This window comes from Anser brachyrhynchus, assembly GCF_964034855.1.
Source record: "Anser brachyrhynchus genome assembly, chromosome: 1".
Lineage (NCBI taxonomy): Eukaryota > Metazoa > Chordata > Aves > Anseriformes > Anatidae > Anser > Anser brachyrhynchus.
The window spans coordinates 16,184,926-16,190,325 of NC_137694.1; positions in this window are offsets into that span (position 1 = coordinate 16,184,926).

The window sequence follows — 5,400 nt, forward strand, 5'->3', positions numbered from 1 at the left end:
TTGTGTTGTTGTGCTTGAAGTTGAGTCCTCATCCACGGTGTGCTTGGGTGGGGGCAAGGCACAGCTCTACAGAAACTTGTGCAGTCTTACGGGCTCTGATTTACTGTTTCATGGGTAACGCTAAGCCTCAGGAACCCTCTTTGAAAAATGCTGCTAAAACACCAGCCCACTGGGCTGCTGGCGTGAAAGAAATGGTGTGAACACCACGATGAGCGGTGGAGCCAAATTCCTTCCTGGAGAAGTGCTGGGCTTGTCAGGGGAACCAAACAAACCAAGTGTTTGGTCCACAAAGCTCAGTGTCACCGTGCATCTCCATTCTTAAAAGGTTTCCTTAATGATGCTGGTTAGATTATTAGAGAGGGACTTGCAAGAGCCCATGTTACTGCTGAGCTTGCAGGCTCATATCACGTAGCGCTGCAAAGGTTTGCTCCTCGGCCAAAGACTGGAGCCAGCGGATAACCAGAGTAATTTTATTGGCAAGCATCCCCTGTGAAGTGAGGTAGTGTGTTCTGATGACAACGTATGCAACTCCTTTTGGTGTCACTGGACTAAAATTGCCATTACTTTCAGGCACGACACATAACATGACAGCTCCATGCATGGCCCTCAACCTAACGAAGGCACGTAGGGGTTTGTTTTGTATGAATATAATTTTAAGTTGCTCGGCAACTTGTGGGAGTGGCTGAATATGCGATGCACCATGGCATATATAATCGGTGAGAGCTGAAGTCGAAAGTACTCACAGATCCTAAATTCCTTCCCAAATTCTTTTCCCTGTTGTTTGCATGCTGCATTACTTAATGGGAGCAGATCTGCATCCCGACCAGCACAGCTATGGGTAGGGCTCAGGAACCAGGGCATTTCTCAAGAGTTTCACGGCTTTATCTCCGCCAGGCTGATGTTCTACTAGCCAAAAACTTGTCTGCCACACTAATGGAGCCTTCAGTGAAGATGACGTAAGCTTCACAGGTGTGGATGAAAGCCAAATTGATTTTGGCCTTTAGTTATTCTTTGTTGTGTAGGACTGACGTGACTGATAAGCTGAGGGGGAAAAAATATTGGGGAAAAAAATGAAACACATCTCAGTTTCCTTCTCGTCGATCCCAGCACTGAAACCGAAGCTGTCTACCTTTGCAGAAACCAGATGTAGCAGGCAGGGAAGCACTCTCACGTTGCCTAGGGCATAGCTTTGATCAGCCAACCTCGGCTTGCCTCTCACAAAGCTTTCTTCATGCACCTGATAAAGGATCCTGCCGGAGATAATGAATCATGATGCATTTAAAAGAAATTAAAGGATTTGTGTCGAACTCTGCCTCTAATCCAAGCCAGCAGCTAATCCAAGGACAGCGACAACCCCGGGCACCCACTCACGGATGGAGCACCCCCAAATTTAGGTCACTGCAATCGGAGAGGCAGAATCGATAGTCCAGGGCGCACTGCTCCCTCTAGCTTACGAGCTTAATTGAAGGGGAAGGAGAGCTGAAATTAATTTTTAAACAACCTGACTGGAGGGCAAAATCATCTTAATTAAATCTCGTTCACTCTTCCTCTGATCCAGCAGGCAGATGGTGTTTCCCTGCTGCACTTTGAAGAGGTTAGCCCAGAAAGACTCCCAGAGAACACAGATCTGGGGCTGTCAGAGCTCACCTGCAGACAGGTTTCCACTGCAGCAATCACCGACGCTGCCCATCTGTCCGCAGACTGACAGATTTGAAGATGACAGCCAGAATTAGAAGGAAAAGGCTCACTATGCTCCCAGCCCTATCCCTCCATGGTGAAATAAGGGGGTCAGGTATTATGGAAAACCTTATTTTTTTTTTCACCTGGTTAACAGCAGTTTGTGCTTCTTTTTATCGACTGAGTTTTGAGCACTCTCACTTACATCCAGGCTGACTTTCTGGAGAGGAGAGGTGCTGGGGAAGGTGCCCGGGACAGGGGGCTGGCACACAGCGATGGCAATGTGTGCCCACCTCACCACACTCCATGTGTCTCTGCCTGTGGTTCGTATTTTCAGGCTTTACAGTCTGGATGTGAACCTAGAAATATATATATTAAATAATCAATCAATCAGTGTCTTTCTCCTCTTTACTTACTTCCACAGAGCTAGAATTCCAGGAAAAATATCCAACTGTTATGAGATTTGTGATTAAAGAGGGGTGAGGATTGGCTTTGCTGAGAGAAGAGCTCAGCCCTCCACCCATTCAGCCCAGCGAAGGATCAGAGCAGAGGCCAGCAGCAGCAGCTAGGTGTCCTCCTGCAGGGCTTCTGGGCGAGGACACCCTGCCAATGCACCCTGCCTCTCTGCAAGAGTCCCCTGCCGTGGTGGAAACAGCTGGGAAAGGAGGAATACGTGAGTCCTGGTTCTGTGCTGGGGAGGTGAGGCTGAGGGAGCAGAGGCTGCAAGAGGAGCAGAGGCAAGAAGAGAAAGCAAAGCAGAGGAAAGGGAAAAGCAAAGAAGGGAAGCCAGGGAATGCTTCCCCTCTGGGGGCAGCAGCAGCTTGCTTTTGAAGGCCAGAAGCAGTGCATCTTTGAAGTTTGTTTCAAGCTGAGCACAGAAGAGCTCCGAGGGTGTTCACATAACAGAGATGCCTGGCAGTATTTCCGGGGCTTGCGCAAGGGCTGCCATGAAGTCAACCAAGAATGAGATTAAGGAGCCGCTCCCCAGCTCGCAGAGGTGAGACTGCCAGCCAGGGACCCACTCCCTAACCAGCCGCGAGGGTGAGGTGGAAAACCACTCCTCCAGCTGCAGGGAGACCACGCTTCCAGCCCACAGGGAGCCTGCACGCCTCTTGAGAGTTGTTAGAACATGGCTGGGTTCAAGACCACGGAGTGCTCATCAGCATTGCTTGGGCCAAAGATGGTTCAAATGCTTCTTTTTGAACCCATTTGTAGAGCATCTTTAAACCCCTGGTCCCTATGGGACACAAAAAACCTCCAGGAACCACATCCAGCTCTGACCATGGGAATGCCGTTCTGATGTGCCATGGCCATGCTCCCAGCACCCTCACACCGTGCGAGAAGACAAGGCCTTGTTCCAGGCCGACCACCTGGCTTCAGGCACAGAATCCCAGAATCCCAGAATGCCAAAATCCTCAAATCCCAGAATCACAGAATCACAGAGCAGCTGATGCTGGCAGGGCCCTCAGGAGGCCGGCTGCTCCAGCCCCTGCCCAAGCAGGGACACCCAGAGCAGGCTGCCCAGGACCACGTCCAGGCGGCTTCTGAAGGTCTCCAAGGAGGAGACCCCACAGCCTCCCTGGGCAACCAGTCATGAGCACGATGAGTGCGTGGGGCATGGGGACTGACTGCAAGAGCCACCCGCAGCTCCTCTTTGCCTGGGGAGGAGGCTCTGTCCCCAGAGCAGGAGAGCAGCCAAACTAACTGGCTGCTGTGTGGGTGAGACACAAAGAGGTGTGTAAAGGCTGGTGGACTGCCAACTAGCTTGTGCTGATGTGAAATTACTCTTTATTTCCACCATAATAAAGACTTTTGAGAGCTATTGTTGTGCCTCATGAGGACGCAGCACCGCTCAGCATTGCCAGCAATGAGTTACACGTGTAAAACTTTAGCAATGTCCTCAGTGTCTATGAAACGTGTGTCCTGAACACGATGGCAAGACGGGAAAGTTCCTAAACTGCAGCCTGGGAAATACACAGTTAAAGTTTTTTTGGTGCCTGTATCCTTTTGGCGTAGTCTGCCCCCCGTGCATCCAGGAGGAACAGTCAGAAATGGGACAGTGAAGGGGATAAATGAGCCCTTGGTGTGACTGTTGAGACATGCTGTGTGTACCGCGTCAATAAATGCTGAAAACGTGTCTTTCAGAGCCGCGCTGTCACACATGCCACAGCCAGCTGGCTGTGAGACTTATGGGATGTGATGAAATATTTTCCTGGGTGTCCTTACACAGAGGTATTTCAATGCCATTCCCCTGGTGAGCCAAAACCTGTTTCTTCTTGCTTCAAAACGAGGTGCTACTTGCTGAGGACAACTTACATCATCTGTTTCCAATGACAGTGTTCAGATACTCAGGTGAAGAGGAATGTGGCAAGATTTCAGATTTGCTAACACCCCACCTCAAAAATCACTGCTTGAATATAGTGATATTTGTGCAAAACAACAAATATCGGGTATTGTTATCTTTGTATTTTTGATTTCTGAGCCTTGGGGATATGGCTAATCTAAATTTTCCCGTTTTCTTTGTGAGTATGAGTGTGGGTTACTTTCTTTTCAAAAAATGCTGAATGGTTTTACTTCTGCATAATTCAGAGCAGAACATCAAATCTCTGCCTTTCCTAATAACATTACAACAATGGCAACACTGATGTTTCATAAAATGAGAAAAGAATTTCTTTTATCTCTGTCTATATCATATAACAGCAATGAGAAAAAGAAAAAAAAGATTAGATATGTATATATGTATTTTCTTTTATGTGTGTATCTTTGAACTGAGCCAACTGGAAAATTTCAGTCCCCCCAGAAGAGATTTCACAAGATTTTCTTAGCAACTAAAAAGGGGGTTGCAGCATAGTACATAAATCATTTTTGGTACCCAAAAATTAATTTATAAAGCATGTTGGACAACAGAAGATAGTTCAGCATGTGGCCGAAGACAGTAACACAGATTAAAGTTCAGATTCATTTGAAAGAACACGATCCATGGGTTAAAAGAAAGGCTGTAAGTAGTAGTTCAGTTAGAAAATATACAGGAAGGCCAGACCATGTAGTGGAGCATCCTGGAAAGATACATGTGGTTATGCTGGGGACTGAATGGTGAGCTAGGTAGTGGTGAATAATATTGAGGTGTATTGGGGTGTACCTGGGTCTACGTGCCATAGGCACAATTCTTTGACTATTTTTGTTGCCTAGAGGCAACAAAAAAATTTTGTTGCTTAGAGGTTAGACAGAAAAGGCTGTACAAAGGCTGTCATGGCAAACGCTGTCATTCTGATGAAATGGCCTCCTTGGCCAAGACAAGGCAGGAACAGCCCTCTAAGTGAAAGGCAGTATTACCTCAATTCCTCTGTTTTCACCCAACTTCAGAGCAAGGTTTTTGTGGCTCTCGGAAGGGTTTGCTGGGTGCATGAGGTGCTGCTCTGGGTCTGGCCGGTGTCTGACAGACACCCACAGTGGACAATTACATCAAAATTTCCCCATAAGGGAAGTTTCCTGTAATGGCAGCTGTTCACTGTCTACATTGGACCTTGGCATGTGTACGGTTTATTTATCATCGTTAGTTATTACCTTGCACTGCAAAGTACAGGCCGCTAGCACCACTCAGCTGCTTGCCCAGCCCATCAGGAGTACTGCGCACAAGGATGTAGAAAGACCTCATTTTCTTCTGAATTTTACTGGGGATTTTGGTCTGAGGGATATCTTGCCTCAGGGATATACTTCTAGGCC